The 17,878-nt window shown below is 42.8% G+C and overlaps 1 protein-coding gene across 1 annotated transcript in view; it reads left to right on the plus strand.

Moving 5' to 3' along the window:
* Positions 1–17,878, plus strand: part of LOC109224136 (gamma-tubulin complex component 5-like) — a 32,278-nt gene that overhangs the window by 6,492 nt on the left and 7,908 nt on the right. The gene's annotated exons all lie outside the window — the stretch shown is intronic.

Here is a 17,878-nt window from a genome sequence, read left to right on the forward strand (position 1 = left end):
CTGCAGATCTGTGTTCTGTGGCCTCTCCGGCCCCATTCCGACGTATTCGAGCTTTAGAAGCCTAGTCATGGCCATCTCTGACTCAAGACCAGACCTCTTCCAAGCCTTCTCATTGTTTCAGAGAAACCCTAAGGCTATTCGAGGTTCCTTCCTCTTTTATTTACTTAGATCTATGGTGGATCTGTGCTATATTCAATGTTTTAAAGCTTTTCCCCAATTTTCTTTTCAAAATTAGTCTGTTTCAATTTAGGGTTTTCGGAAAATCTTAAAACGACTTCTGACTTTTCTTCTTCTTCTTTTCTTTGTGTGAATCTGTCTATGCCATGTTCTTGTGTTCTTTCCTCGCATGTATGCTCCTATGTTCTTATGTTTTGCCATATTATGCATGTTCTTCTATTTTTTGTGTTCTATTCTTTCTTCTACCGGGCTCTATAAGCATGCTTTACATGTCTATCTCGTATGTTTCTTTACTGTATTTTACTAAGCTTCTAATCCTTGTTTGCCTTTACTGGACTTTTGTTTGAACTCTAAGCAGGTTCCGTCTACTGTTTTTCCTAAACCTGTATCGCTTTTTCTCTCCTGAACTTGTTTGAGTGCCATGTTTTGCCTAAATGTATTCCCTGTGTTTCAAACTTGCTGCTCTCTCTGTTTGTTTTCTCATAAGTCTCTGAAAGAGACTACTAAGCCTGTTCTATTTGTTGTTTTCTCGTCTATGCATCTGATTCGAGTCAGAAACCCTAGTATTTGGGGTTTTTGGCAGGTTGACTTTGTGTTTGGTCTAGGGTTCCATTCAGAACCCTTGACTCTCTTTCAGGCTCATTCTGAGTCTAAGAACCTAACCTTCTTGGTCACTCTGATTTCTTGCTAGTTTTACGATAACTCTCTCTTGTCTCACATGTCTGTTTTGGTCTTCCTAAAAATGTCCAACTAAGTTTTGGTCTTCCTAAAAATGTCTTTAAAACAGTTCTGCAGTTTACTCTTTCCTTAAGTATTTCTGACTCTGGAACTCCTTTTATGGTTAAAACTCATGATTCTCTTAAAACTTATTTCTAAACTGACTACAGTCCGTACTTTCCAGCATTAGACTACTTTTCTAGAACCAGTACTTTCTAAATCACTCGCTTAAAATACCTTAAGTTCTGACAATTGGATCCAAGTTGCCTAATGTGGGCTTCCTGTCTAAACGTATGTATCGAACCAGTTCGCTCGCTTCTTAATTTTTTAATTTTAAAGACCATAACCAGTATGTGTAAAGGCATGCTAAACTAGATGTTATCTGATTTACGGGGTTTATGTGAGCCTTACCTGTTTGTCTGTTCATCCCCCCTACTTGTTACTTGTTTTCGAATGCCGATTAGAATTTTTGTCCTTTAAAACTCCATAAAGGCCCCCATCCCTTTCTCCCCCTTTAAGGATTAGTAGTCCTAATGCCCCGGGACTGATAGCTTGGGACGGGTAATAGCATGCAATAGGCAAACGATACCATTCCGCGCTCCAATACCTTAACGGGGTGGGAAAGGGTAGACATGGAGATGATGATTACACGATAACACTATGCGTACAATTGAGTACCAGTGTTGTGCGAATGATCCATGTAATATATAAACCTTGGACCCCCCTCCCTCTTTATTAGTTTAACAATTTTCTGAATCTTAAAAAGCTGTTGCACTTTCGACTTCTGTTTTTCACATAATTTTCAGATTGTTCGCACTAAGTACTTGACTTCTTCCTACTTGCACTTTTAACTAAACTGCTCCTTCCCTAAAATTCAGCACTTTTTTTTTAACCTTTTGTGCTCCTTATTTGTAATAGTTTTCTCGTGTTTGCAATGCTTGCTTGTTTACTTGTTTGTCTGCATTCAAAGTCACAATTGTAGCATGACCGGGAACCACACTAGTGGATCTTGAGGGGTGCCTAAAACCTTCCCCTCGAGATAATTTCTAGCCCTTACCCAAACTCTGGTTCTTCATCTCAAATTCTTCCTTAAACTGTCCTAATGCACTATAATCATTAGGTGGCGACTCTTCAAACTAAAAAACCCAATTCTCGCAAGGGAATAGAGTTGTCCTCCCGAATGTCGTATACCCGATTCCGAACTCCGTTTTGGAAGAAAAAGGGGGCGTCGACAGCATGGCGACTCTGCTGGGGATTCTTCAGGCTTTTACCATTGCATGCTATATGTGACTTTATTGCTTTCTTTTACTGCTTTTGTTTAATTCCTTTATCTGAATCTGACTTGTTTCTTTTGTTTCTTTTTCTTTATTTACTTTTGCTTACCGCTTTCCCGTTAATGTTGTTGTAATTTTGAGCAATCATTGTAAATTTTATTGTATGAACGTGAAAATACATGTCAATATGTTTCATTCTTGTAAACTGCATCTTCAACATCATATTCCACTCGTGCCAAACAAATACTATAGCAACGCTTATAATGAGTAGTTGCGCACTTCCAATACTTTAACCCCCTAAATTTGGCAAAGGCATATTTGCGGTAAAACTAGTCGATCAGCGGTGCAGTCGACGGTTTCGTGCCTTTCCCTCTTGAGTTGTCCGCTCAAGGGTACCTGTCTAATACCCCAATAGAAACCTTACTCCGTTTAAACTGTACATGCATCATGGTCAAACCTAGTCGAGTCGGTTATGCTGTCCACATAATGACTCTTTAAGATAGCCTTGTCCAAAGTCCACTGGGTTTCCTTGAAACCCAAACGGACGCCACCATATTCTATGCATTTATTTGGAGAACTAAATGCTTTTATGCTAATTATTGGTTTAAATAGTCGAGTCCGGTGGGGGGGTATGGTCCTAACCCTTTTGTTTTGTAGAAAATGGAGAACAAGGTCCCTGACTTCGGTATGGTCAGTATACCCTCACTCTTGCTGACCTGGTGGAGGAATCTCCCATCAAATGACCAAATCAATGAATGGAAAGAGAGGGTCACCAAGGCTAGCGAAAAGCTGAAATATCTGGAATACAGTCTGCTGGAATTAGAAGGAAAAGTAAGAAAAAGAGTCACCGACTGCCAGAACGCTGAGGGAAATGAAGGAGAACGCCTGGCAAAGGCATTTTTACTGGTGAACCTACGCGAGCTGGAGGATTTGATCAACGAGAGCATTCAACCTGGGGAAGGTCCTTCTGGGACCAAGTAGTTAGGAGTCTCTTTTCTTTTTCGCTTTAAAATGTAATAAGGCCAATGGCCATTAGTGACATTTTACTTTATGCAATTTTAACGTCGTTTTGGGATTCGTCTTATTTTTATCAATAAAATGAGGCATTTAGCATTATAAGTTCTCCAAAACTATTTGTCGCTAAGCCTACCTCGGGCACAACGAGGCACCCAAAATTAGGACGCGATTTATATTCTCGCACAATGTGTTTAAATACTGCAACATTTTTTCTCAAAACCCGCACTAACTTGTTACCTTTTTGTTTTTCTTTTATTTCTTATTCCCCTCCCCAAAGGTTAGTTCGTGCATTCTGGCACCATCAGCATACTCCACAAGATCCAAGGGCCCTCCACCGCCTCCTCCTCCAAGTCCTGTCCGGAACAAGAACAAAGGAAAAATGGAAAACACAAGTGCTAGAAAGGAAATTGAAAGAGAGGAAACTTCTCAGGGTACCCCAATTGCTAAGGGAACTGCTGCTCATCTTGAACAAAAATTGCTGAAATTCCAGGAAGAGTTGGACCAAGTTCGGAACTTGGCAAGCCTATCATTCTCTCTTGCTGCTCCTGATGTCAACACCCAGAATCTCGCACCTCCACAAAACACCCTGCAACCACAAATACAGCCTGCTCATGTCCAAACCTGCAACATATGCAACAACACTCCATTGCTCATTCCCGAGCCACCAAACACCACAAACGACCACCTCCATAACACTCCTATTTTTGTGGAAACTGTACCTCACTACACCCAACCGATCTCAAATGCACCTGAGTCTGATGACAAAGACTCCCTCATCAGGAACTTGGCAGCCGAGCTCAAGAAGTTAACCAGTCGGGTCCAGGGTGTCGAAGGTAGCAAAGGCATTGAGGGGCTGAACTATGAAGACTTGTGCATTCAACCAGATGTTGAACTTCCGGAGGGGTACAAACCTCCCAAGTTCGAAATGTTTGATGGATCCGGAGATCCCAGAGTTCACCTGAGGACCTATTGCGACAAGTTAGTTGGGGTTGGAAGAGATGAGAAAATCCGCATGAAGCTCTTCATGAGGAGCTTGAAGGGAGATGCACTATCCTGGTATATCAGTCAGGACCCCAAGAAATGGACGAGTTGGGTAAGCATGGCATCGGACTTCATGGATAGATTCCGGTTCAATACCGAGAACGCCCCGGATGTGTTCTACATACAGAATTTGAAGAAGAAGCCCACCGAAACATTCCGCGAGTATGCTACTCGTTGGAGGTCAGAAGCTGCCAAGGTCAGGCCGGCCCTGGAAGAAGAACAAATGAATATGTTCTTCGTCCGGGCTCAGGATCCCCAATATTATGAAAGGTTGATACTGATCGAGGGTCAAAACTTCTCTGATATCATCAAACTCAGAGAAAGGATTGAAGAGGGCATCAAGAATGGTATGGTAACAAATCTTGAAGCATTGCAAGCCACCAATAAAGCTTTACAAACTGGTGGCGCTTCCAAGAAGAAAGATGTAAGTGTCGTGATGATCGCACAGGGAGCCAAGTCACGACAAAAATACCACACCTACCCATCACCTCCACTTACATATCAGCCTATCCCAAATTACCAAGCACCCGCACCTTCCTTTCCACCTCCCGTTTACCAGACATCTCCACGTCTCACATATCAAACCACTTCACCCAGATACTCTCAACCAGCACCTGTTTACCAAGCTTATAACACTCAACCCTCTCACTACCAGTCACCACCCACTCGCCAAAATTTTCCAAGGACCAGACCAAATTTCGACCGAAAACCTCCCAGACAATACACAGCCATCGCAGAACCAATTGACCAGCTATATGAAAGACTTAAAGCCGCCGGTTACGTCACTCCCATCCCAGCCAAAGCTCCAGAAAATCCCTCCCAGTGGGTCAACCCAAACAAGACCTGTGCGTATCACTCCGGCATGAAAGGACACACCCTTGACGAGTGCCGTTCATTGAAAGATAAGATTCAGAACCCGATCGACAACAAGGTCATCGGAGCAAAGGAGCCTGCTCCTAATGTCCGCAACAACCTTCTGCCTGACAACAAAGGTGGAGACGTTCATATGATTGAGGTCGAGGATGATTGGGACCCTAAAGGGTCGATAGGTTTGATTGCTGAAGGGGATAAACCAAAGAAGCCGGCAGCTACCCTCAACCCAATTATTGTACAGAATCAGCCCTCCAAGGACGACGAAGTAAATATGTCTGTACCACTTGAATTTGAAGCGCCTCCTTCTGCAGAGGCGTCTGGGCCGATCGAGGTTGAATTTGGGGTTCCGAAGACACCTACACCCTTTGAAGTTGCTGTGTTACCACCAAGGGTGCCTATTCCGGTAGCAATGACTGAAGTAACACCGTTCCACTCAAACGCCATACCCTGGGATTACACTGCCGAAGCTAGGAGGAAAGGAAAGACAAAGACAGGAGAAGCGATTGCCGCACAAGGAATGACTAGAACAGGGAGGGCCTACACCCCAAAACACCTAGCCGAATCCAGTAAGCAAGCTCCGGGACGTCCCATTGAGACTGGGCCCGACGACCTTTGGAGGAAAATACAGGCTAAGGAATATTCGGTCGCTGAACAGTTGAACAAAACGCCGGCACAGATATCTATCCTGGCCCTGCTGCAAAGTTCAGACGCTCACAAGAATGCCCTAATGAAGATACTGAGCGAAGCCTATGTGCCCAGCAATATAACCGGGGGTGAGATGGCGAATATGGTGGGGCAAGTGCTGGAAAGCCATAATATAACCTTCCATGAAGACGAGTTGCCACCAGAAGGTTTGAGCCACAACAAGGCACTGCACATCACCGTGCAATGCGAAGATTACTTCATCACCAGAGTCCTAATCGATGGAGGGTCCAGCCTCAACATATGTCCACTTGTAACTCTCAGAACTCTGGGAAAAGGCCTACACGAGATCAAAGACGGGGCTATCAATGTCAAAGCCTTCGATGGATCCTAGAGATTTACTATTGGAGAAATTATCCTGTGCTTACAAATGGGGCCAACGTGGTTCGACGTCGACTTCCAAGTAATAGACGTCCCGACATCCTACAACTTGCTGTTAGGACACCCCTGGATCCATGCTGCCGGAGCTGTAGCATCGACCCTGCATCAGGCGGTAAAATTCGAATGGAATCACCAGGAAGTGATCATTCATGGCGACGGTAGTAATCCCATATATAGTCGCCAGACCATCCCAATGATCGGGGGCAGAAGGAGAATAGGCGGAGAGACATACCACCACATCGAAAGGGTCAACGCTGTGCACAAAGACAAATGGTGGGACAACAAGATTGAAAGCATCTTAAATTGGTGTGGGTACGAACCTAGAAAGGGACTCGACAAGAATCTCCTGGGGATCACTGAGCCCATCACACTGAAAAAGCATGGCACTACTTTTGGCTTAGGGTACGACTATACTTGGGAAGAATTCCAGAACTGGTCGCCACCATGGCGCGGCCCCTACTACCCATTGGAGTTTCCGATACCTAGCCTGGATCAAACCTTTCAGCCAGCAAATACTATATATGGGTCCGAAGAAGATGAAACATTGGCAGCCATGAAGAATTTGTTCCTAGAGGATGATGATATGGATTGTTGTGTTCTTTTTGAGGAGGAGGGGGAGGAAGGCCCTTCCATACAAGCCGCAAGCAAAGGAGACCGCCTCAGCAATTGGTCAATTAGGACCGTCAGGGCCCGGAAGGCTTCGGGGTAGCAAGGCTAAACAAAAGTACCATGCATTTCATTTTTTAGCTAACTCTACTAGTTGATTTTCTTTCCGCATTGTCTTTTATTTTGAAAAAGAGCTCCGATGTTTCAAACAATTAGGGATTCAATCAAAGCATTTCATCTTGCTTATTATTTTCTCCATCATTTACTCTATTTTATACAACATTACTATTACTTATCTTGACGATGAACCAACGACTGTGACTTGCAATGAAACAACGCGACAAAAGGATGTAGATTCAGAAGAAGATGAAATACCTGAAGAGGTCGTTAGAGAGGTTGAGAATTTTGAGAACAGACCTAAGTCCAACCTGGAAGAAACTGAGGTCATTAATTTGGGAGAAATAGAGAACGTCAAAGAAACTTGTATCAGTGTTCACCTGTCACCATCAAGAAAGGAGGAATATACAGAATTTTTGAAAGGGTATTAGGACATATTTGCCTGGTCGTATGATGATATGGCTGGCCTCAGCACATCCATTGTAGCTCATAAACTGCTAACAGACCCGACTTGTCCGCCAGTAAAGCAGAAGCTCAGGAAATTCAAACCCGACATGAGTTTGAAAATCAAAGAAGAGGTCACTAAGCAAGTCAAAGCCAAGGTTCTCAGGGTAGTGGAATATCCGACATAGTTAGCTAACATTGTGCCAGTACCAAAGAAGGACGGGAAGGTCAGAATTTGTGTCGACTACCGGGATCTCAACCGGGCTAGTCCCAAAGATGATTTCCCATTGCCAAACATGCACATTCTCATCGACAACTGTGCCAAGCATGAGTTGTAGTCTTTTGCTGATTGTTTCGCCGAGTATCATCAGATATGGATGGATGAGGTGGATGCAGAGAAAATGGCTTTCATCACGCCGTGGGGAATGTATTGCTACAAAATGATGCCATTTGGGTTGAAGAATGCTGGCGCCACCTACATGAGAGCCATGACTACTATCTTTCACGACATGATACATAAGGAGATCGAAGTATATGTGGACGACGTCATCGTCAAATCCAAGAAAGCCGCTGATCATATGGAAGATCTGAGAAAATTCTTCAACAGACTGAGAAGGTACAATCTGAAATTGAATCCTGCCAAATGTGCATTCGGGGTTCCTGCCGGAAAACTGCTGGGTTTCATCGTAAGCCGTCGAGGAATAGAATTGGACCCATCAAAGATCAAAGCCATCCAAGAATTGCCACCGCCAAAGAACAAGAAGGACGTGATGAGTTTCTTGGGAAGACTCAACTATATCAGCCGGTTCATAGCCCAATCCACAGTCATTTGTGAACCTATTTTTAAATTTCTAAAGAAAGACGCTGCTACTAGATGGACCGACGATTGTCAGAAAGCCTTCGACAGAATTAAGGAATACCTGTCAACGCCGCCAGTCTTGGTTCCTCCCGAGCCAGGAAGACCTCTATTACTTTATCTCATGGTTTTGGATGGAGCAGTCGGTTGTGTTCTGGGACAACATGATGAAACGGGGAGAAAGGAGCAAGCCATCTACTATCTCAGTAAGAAGTTTACCCCGTACGAGGCCCGGTATTCCTTATTAGAACGCACTTGTTGTGCTCTAACTTGGGTAGCTCAGAAATTGAGGCATTATTTCTGTGCCTACACTACCTATCTCATATCCAGGATGGACTCGTTGAAGTATATCTTTCAGAAACCCATGCCCACTGGCAAGCTCGCCAAGTGGCAAATCTTGCTGAATGAGTTCGACATTGTTTACGTGACTCAGAAAGCAGTTAAGGGCCAGGCCATAGCAGATCACCTCGCCGAGAACCCTATCGGCGGAGAATACGAACCCCTGAAAACGTATTTTCCTGACGAAGAAGTGTCCTTTGTAGGAGAAGAATTGCAGAATCCTACGAGGGTTGCAGTTTTTTTTCGACTGGGCTGCCAATTTTAAAGGAGTTGGCATAGGGGCAGTCATAGTATCAGAAACCGGCCAGCATTACCCGGTACCCGCCAAACTCAGGTTCCCTTGCACAAATAATATGGCCGAATACGAAGCTTGCATCCTGGGACTCAAGATGGCCATTGACATGAACATTCAAGAGCTACTAGTGATCGGGGACTCAGACCTGCTCATACATCAAGTCCGAGAAGAATGGGCCACCAAAAACTCTAAGATATTTCCCTATTTGCACCACATACAGGAGTTAAGGAAAGATTCACAAAGACCGAATTTCAGCATGTCCCCAGGGTTCAGAATGAGTTCGCTGACGCACTAGCTACCCTATCATCCATGATCCAACATCCAGACACAAATTTCATTGATCCCATCCCAGTAAGGATTTATGATCAGCCAGCTTATTGTGCCAACGTTGAGGAAGAAGCGGACGGAAAGCCATGGTTCCACAACATCAAAAGGTACCTAACAACAGGNATGTCCGCCTGCATTTCCCTCAGCGTTTTGACAATCTTCAATCCTTTTGATGAACTTTCCTTCCAGCTCCACTAGACCCGCTCCAAATACCCTAGCCGGTTGTTGGCGCTGACAGCCATTTCTTTCCATTCCTCGATCAATTTCTGATGGGCTTCTTGTATTTCCCGATGCTCACTTTCACACTCTCGAATCCTTTTGCGTAGTTGATTGTACTTAACCCGTGCTTCAGCGTGCTCATCAATAATTCTGTGACCCTGAACAAACCCGGGGTGACCCATGTCATTGCCTTCTAACCAACCCAAATAGTGCGGCACACAACCGGCGTGATACCTGTCTGGCTCAATGGATTCTTTCTCCAAAACGATCTTGCTATGCCACAAATGCTGAGCTTGGCACCTGTGGGGGCTGTCATCATCTTGAAAATTGGCTTTGAGGTGACTTGTCTTAGCAACCCTTGGTATGATTTGTTTTCTCCCCTCTTTCCTCATGGCTCGGAGAGGAATGTAAGGATAAGTTCCTCTCAAACCAATCAGTATGAGAAATGGTGCATCTCGGGACCGAACAATGAACTCATCTGTGGGGAACCATTCAAACATCCACTGAACCTGGTCTTCTTTCAGATTTTCAAATAATTCCGCCCATCTTCTGGCGTCCTCTAGCTGTGCAAACATTTTAGGCATATAGTTCATACGCCTTGGCTGGTGGAAGGTGATATGGTCATCCCAATCCCTGCGTAAAATCTCTTGTCGGTATTCCCCTTTCTGGAGGTGTTCCGTGAGCCATAGCTGAAGTAACAAGTTGCAACCCTCAAAGTGACTGCCTTGTTGTCGACAGTTGCTCAAGGCGCGGTATATCTCCGCAATGATCATGGGTACTATGCTGAAAGTCTGCCCACCAATCCCTTCCATCAAAGTTTTGGTTACCATGGCTAGTCTGGTGTGAATTCTAGCCTTCTTCATAGGGAACACGATCATCCCCAAAAAGTAGAACATGAAGACAAAGACCCTTCTATGGACATGCCCCAAAGAGGTGATAGCAAATTCATCTGAATGAATGCGATATGACTTGCTATGGCCGTACCTCTCGTATAGATAGTCAAATGGGATATAGGAGTCTTTCAAACATGTTAGGTCTAGATTCTTTTTCAAACCCATCATCTTAAGAAAACTCCTTCCTTTGCGATTCTCGGGCATGAGCAAACCCGGCGTCTCCCAAGGAATCCCGGCTAAATCCCCTATCTCTTCAAGTAAATGAGTCATTTCGAGGTCACCGAAGCGGAATAAAGACTTGTCACTATCCCAGAACAATGTTGAGGCATTCAAGATTAAACACAAGAATTCTACAGCTTACAGACCTTTAGATGAATGGAGCCGTAGAAGCAGCCAATAAAAACATCAAAAAGATACTAAGGAAGATGGTCGAAAGTCACAAACAGTGGCATGAGAAGTTATCATTTGCCTTACTAGGATACCGTACCACAGTCCGCACATCGACCGGAGCAACTCCCTACATGCTGGTTTATGGTACAGAGGCGGTCATCCCCGCCGAGGTAGAAATTCCCTCCTTGAGGATCATACAAGAAGCAGAGTTGGACGACGCAGAATGGGTAAAAGGTCGCTACGAGCAGCTAGCCCTTATAGATGGGAAAAGAATGAATGCAGTTTGCCACGGTCAGTTGTACCAGAACAGAATGTCCAGAGCCTTCAATAAAAGAGTTAAGCCAAGGAAGTTTATACCGGGGCAGCTGGTGTTGAAGAAGATATTCCCACATCAAGATGAAGCCAAGGGGAAATTCTCTCCCAATTGGCAGGGTCCGTACATGGTTCACCGGGTTCTAACTGGAGGAGCCCTTATTCTTGCAGAAATGGATGGAGAAGTCTGGCCAAAGCCAATCAACTCAGATGCAGTGAAACAATATTATGTGTAACCACCTATGATTTCTCTATGATGTAATTTGAACTATGCCTGACCTGATTCCCGTTTAAGAGGGGATACGTAGGCAGCCCTATGGGTTCGGTCACAATTTAATAAAATTTCATTTTCCCTTACTATTGTAACTGGGGCAGAATTTTGAGGAGGGCCCTCAAAATTCCGAAGTTAGTCTTCAGCAACTCGTCGCCAGGGACGCCACCTCAGTAAACTGGGGCAGAATTTTGAGGAGGACCCTCAAAATTCCGAAGTTGATCCTTCAGTCATTCAGCGCAGCCGTCAGAAATGCCAACCTAGTAAACTGGGGCAGAATTTTGAGGAGGACCCTCAAAATTCCGGAGCAAAAAAAGTTGCAATGTTTTGAACCACGTTGCAGTCGTTGGTTCATCTAATCAAAACCATTTTCTACTTATGTTATATTTACTAAATCATGCAGAATTATTGTTCGAATTGCTACTGTTTAGCGACGCTACCCCAACTATGCGCAATGCCGGAAGCCAAGGGAAAACGAACTAACCTTTTCCCCTTGACAAAACTCACAATTTTCTTTGGATGCAGGTGCCCGAGTCACAAATATATTACGCAATCGCATTGAGCCATCACACCTACCCGCATTTTGCTGTCCGCACGCAATATTTCCCAGCAGCCGTAATATCACAATCGGCTACCATCTGTCAGCTAAGAATCTTTTATTACTACCCGCTTTTATCTCATTGCATAAGGCTACCTTTATGCCTTCCGAGACTAAGCGTTGTCTCCATCTGCATTCCTGCATTGCATAAGGCTACCTTTCTGCCTTCCGAGACTAAGCTTTGTCTCCATCTGTATTCCTGCATTGCATAAGGCTATTTCCGAGACTAAGCGTTGTCTCCATCTGCATTTCCTGCATTGCATAAGGCTACCTTTCTGCCTTCCGAGACTAAGCGTTGTCTCCATCTGCATTTCCTGCATTGCATAAGGCTACCCTTCTACCTTCCGAGACTAAGCGTTATTTCCACCTGCATTTCCTACATTGCATAAGGCTCCCTTTCTGCCTTCCGAGACTAAGCGTTGTCTCCATCCTGCATTCCCTGCATTGCATAAGGCTACCTTTCTGCCTTCCGAGGTTAAGCTCTACCTCCACCTGCATGGCTGAAATACCGCCACTTTATCTTTCTTGCATGGCTGAAATATCGCCACCTCACGTCTTGCAATCAGCTGAAATATCGCCAAACTTTACTTAAATTTCATATCGGCTGAAATATCGCCAAACTTTACTTAAATTTCTGTCGGCTGAAATATCGCCATTTTATTTCATATCGGCTGAAATATCGCCAAACTTTATTTCAATCTTCTGTCGGCTGAAACATCGCCAATTTTATTTTCACATCGGCTGAAACATCGCCTGTTTTGTTTAAATCTTCTGTCGGCTGAAACATCGCCATTTACGTTTGCATCGGCTGAAATACCGCCAAACCTTGCATTTCATGGGCTGGAATATCGCCAAATTGTCCAAAGGTGTCATCGTTCGGAGGCATCATCTTCATAGCCCGAGAACACCATGCCATGGCCCGAGGACCCCACTTTATATCTTGCACATCATTATTCAAAGGCATTATGGTTCGGAGGCACCATCATCATGGCCCGAGAACGTCATTTCATAGCCTGCGAATCCTTTAATTTTGCGCTTCATGGCCCAGGACATCATGGTCCGAGGACGTCATCCTAACCGTCCGAGGACAACATTCATGGTCCGACGGGAACTTGCATCATGTTTTAGTTTATGCACAATATACGCCTATATTGCTCACTTGCAGGTACACCGGCTAACAATGGTCGTCTCAGCAGGAGCGGTCCCGCTCCGGTTCTCGCAGCTGATCAGCTTCCCAAATACCTCTTGCCTCTCCAAAAGCATCGCGTCCGTCCTTTCGAATCTCCATCGGCATGTTCCATCAATGGTTCCTGAACTACATACGGCCTGATTCCTGTAAAACCAGGGATATGTAGGCAGCTCAGAAACCAGAGCTCGGTCAAATTCTTTTCAAAACGCCACTTCTGGTAAAAATTGGCCATCATATCTTTACCCGGCAACTCTTTCATCCTTCCCTGGTAAAGAGGGGCAGCTGTTGATACCCAGTTTTTCCCTATGTATTTTTTATACCCAAAATACTTCCAAAATAGTATATATGTGCATATATAAGCACACCCAAGAGTTTTAGTATTTTTTTTAAGTTCTTAAAATCAATTTATTGCCTATTTTAACACAACAAAATCCAATAATTATTTCCAAAACTATCATTATTGCTGAATAATTTATTTTATTCTCATATTTACAGCAAAATATAAAAAGGTGATTTTTGTATATTTTTACAAATTTGTTTGGTATTTTTAAAGCTAATTGCATATAAATGCAATTATAGCCTATTTTACGATTAATAGTGTTTTATAATTGCAAAATCAGTTCCAGTATTTTTTAATTAATACATATGTATTATTAATTGGTTCAGCATCTTTAATTTTTCTTTTAAAATCATTTTTATTTTTTATAAAATAAAAGGGAAAACTGGCTATTTCAATTATAGCCCCAATTCATTTCAATTGCAGCCCCAATTCCATTTCAATTTTAGCCTTAATTTTGGCCCAATCCGCCCCCAAATCAAAACGACCCAATTTAATTTCTCACCCGACCCCTGACCCAATTGCTAAACCCGCCCGGGGTTCTTTTAAATCCAGGCCGTTGATCCTTTTGATCAACGGCCACAAATGATTCTTTCCTTTTCAATTCCACATGACATAACCCTAATCCCCATTTCTCTTCGACAGCCGCCTTCTAACTCTCTTCTCTCTCAAACGCTCTCAAGCACTCAAACCCTAATTGCCTCCCTCGTCTTCTCCAACCATTATCTCGCCGGAGTCCATGGCTTTTCAGGCCATGGACGACCTGTGCTCACCTTCCTTTACCCCTAAAACATGGGTGTTCGAGATTTTGAGGTCTGACCTCGATGGCGTATGTTCAGATCCCATGCAGATCTGTGTTCTGTGGCCTCTCTAGGCCCCATTCCGACGTATTCGAGCTTTAGAAGCCTAGTCATGGCCATCTCTGACTCAAGACCAGACCTCTTCCAAGCCTTCTCATTGTTTCAGAGAAACCCTAAGGCTATTCGAGGTTCCTTTCTCTTTTATTTACTTAGATCTATGGTGGATCTGTGCTATATTCAATGTTTTAAAGCTTTTCCCCAATTTTCTTTTCAAAATTAGTCTGTGTCAATTTAGGGTTTTCGGAAAATCTTAAAACAACTTCTGACTTTTCTTCTTCTTCTTTTCTTTGTGTGAATCTGTCTATGCCATGTTCTTGTGTTCTTTCCTCGCATGTCTGCTCCTATGTTCTTATGTTTTGCCATATTATGCATGTTCTTCTAATTTTTGTGTTCTGTTCTTTCTTCTATCGGGCTCTATAAGCATGCTTTACATGTCTATCTCGTATGTTTCTTTACTGTATTTTACTAAGTTTCTAATCCTTGTTTGCCTTTACTGGACTTTTGCTCGAACTCTAAGCAGGCTCCGTCTACTATTTTTCCTAAACCTGTATCACTTTTTCTCTCCTGAACTTGTTTGAGTGCCATGTTTTGCCTAAATGTATTCCCAGTGTTTCAAACTTGCTGCTCTCTCTGTTTGTTTTCTCATAAGTCTATGAAAGAGACTACTGAGCCTGTTGTATTTGTTGTTTTCTCGTCTATGCATCTGATTCGAGTCAGAAACCCTAGTATTTTGGGTTTTTTGGCAGGCTTGACTTTGTGTTTGGTCTAGGGTTCCATTCAGAACCCTTGACTCTCTTTCAGGCTCATTCTAGGTCTACGAACCTAACCTTCTTGGTCACTCTGATTTCTTGCTAGTTTTACGACAACTCTCTCTTGTCTCACATGTCTGTATGCTTTTTATATGACAAATTCTCTTCTTTCAAAAGGCCTTTGGCCAGCTTGTGATTGATTCCGAGTTCCTTTTTAAAAGGTTTTGTACTGTTGATTTTCTTTAAATTAAACCCCTTCTCACCTTTTCTGGTTGGATTCATTCACACTAAGATTCGAACCCTGATTTTACGGGCTGTTGATTGATTGTCTTTCCTTGTTCTGCCCAAACCGTGTGCTACTATACTATTTCCTTAAATAAACTGCTGTGTGTATTTGTCCCTATTACCCTATTACACTGCTTTAGAAAAGATTTTTAAAACGAATCCTTTCCTTATTTATTTTTGCCCGTTTGAATCAAATCCCTTAACCAAAGGGAAACAACTTGTGATTGATTTCAAAACTATTCTCTTACCTTTTTCTTACTCATCTTCTGCACTATAAAAGGGCCTGCCTTTTTGCACTAAAGGAGAGTTTTACAGAGGCTTTTCACAGACTTTTCCTACACACATGAACACAGAACACCATTTGAGTTCACAATTCAATTTCACTTAAAACTCTCTCTTTTGATACTTGTGCTGCTGTGGACTGTGTTTACTTTACTTTCTTCTGCACTTCTTTTGCTTCTCTACTGGTATGTCTCAGTTAGTTTACATGCCTCAACAACAATGTGTTTGATTCTGCCTATTTCCTTTAGTTGATATTTATTTCCCTCTCCTTTATATTTCTGTATTTAAGTTATGTGTGTAATCAATTGTTTGTCATGTATTGATACTCTGTGAATCCCCTTTACCCTTTTACCTCTTTGTACGTGAGTTTATTGTTCAGGGCATAGCAGCACCCCAATATTGCTGTCTATGATCCTGAACTGGGTTCATTGAACTCCTTAACTCAATCAATTCCTACTTCCCATTCTCCCCATTATGTGCTTGAGCCTTGACTTAGGTCTGATAGTGTCCTAATCACTATCCAGACCTTTGTCTGACCATCAAAAGGTCTGCTCCTAACTTGTTCATCTAGCAAGTGGTCAGGGGTGTGCCTGCCTACCTTATGGCTAGGTATGACCATCACTTGTCATGGCCCCTAATTCCCTTTCACTTTGCACTTACTCCTAGCTATAAGTTCTGCCCCTCTCTTGCAAGCCATGCTTTGGGACCCCTGAGCTCCCTCTGAACTTGGATGCCTGAGGGCTGGCTATTCCACACTGCACCATCCTGTTCATAATGGCATCCTGGGTGTAAGCAATGCCTGGAATCCCTGAGGTTCCTTGAAACTTTGAAACACCCTGGATAATGAGAAGGCTTTGGAGATCTGGACCCCGGAGTTGGTTAAATACATATTATTGGACATTAAGTTTGAATTAGGCTACTAGGATCTAGCTGTTAGTTTTTGATGTATTTCTATTATTTCAGTTGATTCATTGGGTTGTAATAACGTGTATAGAACTGGGAATCTAGTAAAAGGGTGTGGGAGGGGTTTTACTTTCTTGCATCAATAAAGGGTAGATATCATGACTTTAGGACTTTATTTTTTTTTCCACTAGAAATACTGCACATAAGATGGTTCGATGTTTCTGATTCAAGTCACCTAGATACCATGCCTATAGGGTTTAACGTTTAATTATGATATAAGTCATCTAGAAATCCTGCCTATAGGACCTTAACGTTCATGTAATCAGTGCATATAGAAATCATGCCTATAGGGAATGCATATGCATTAGGCAAACTGTAGGGTAATCAAATAATTACCTCTTCTTACCAGTTCTTAACAGACTTTTTAAAATCATATATAGATATCATAGGATTCCGCATCAAGGTCATCCGATTCTTCTTAAGCAATAACAATCTGTTAACTGGTCTCTAATGTCTTAATGTTTTCAGCCTCAATCTTTTGACAAAAACTCTTTTGAACAGTATACACTTGAGTTCTTCAAATCAGCACCTCTTCTGAAATGGTTTCTTTCTAAAATTCTGCCTAAACATTTTCCAACTAAGTTTTGGTCTTCCTGAAATTGTCTTTAAAACAGTTCTGCAGTTTACTCTTTCCTTAAGTATTTCTGACTCTGGAACTCCTTTTATGGTTTATACTCATGATTCTCTTAAAACTTATTTCTAAACTGACTGCAGTCTGTACTTTCCGGCATTAGACTACTTTTCTAGAACTAGTACTTTCTAAATCACTCGCTTAAAATACCTTAAGTTCTGACAATTGGATCCAAGTTGCCTAATGTGGGCTTCCTGTCTAAACGTATGTATTGAACCAGTCCGCTTGCTGCTTAATTTTTAATTTTAAAGACTAAACCAGTATGTGTAAAGGCATGCTAAACTATATGTTATCTGATTTACGGGGTTTATGTGAGCCTTACCTGTTTGTCTGTTCATTCCCCCTACTTGTTACTTGTTTTTGAATGTCGATTAGAATTTTTGTCCTTTAAACTCCATAAAGGCCCCCATCCCTTTCTCCCCCTTTTAGGATTAGAAGTCCTAATGCCCCGGGACTGATAGCTTGGGACGGGTAATAGCATGCAATAGGCAAACGATACCATTCCGCGCTCCAATACCTTAACGGGGTGGGAAAGGGTAGACATGGAGATGATGATTACACGATAACACTATGCGTACAATTGAGTGCCAGTGTTGTGCGAATGATCCATGTAATATATAAACCTAGGACCCCCCCCCCCCTCCCTCTTTATTAGTTTAACAATTTTCTGAATCTTAAAAAGCTGTTGGACTTTCGACTTCTGATTTTCACTTAATTTTCAGTATTGTTCGTC

Source organism: Nicotiana attenuata, chromosome 3, assembly GCF_001879085.1.
Source record: "Nicotiana attenuata strain UT chromosome 3, NIATTr2, whole genome shotgun sequence".
NCBI lineage: Eukaryota > Viridiplantae > Streptophyta > Magnoliopsida > Solanales > Solanaceae > Nicotiana > Nicotiana attenuata.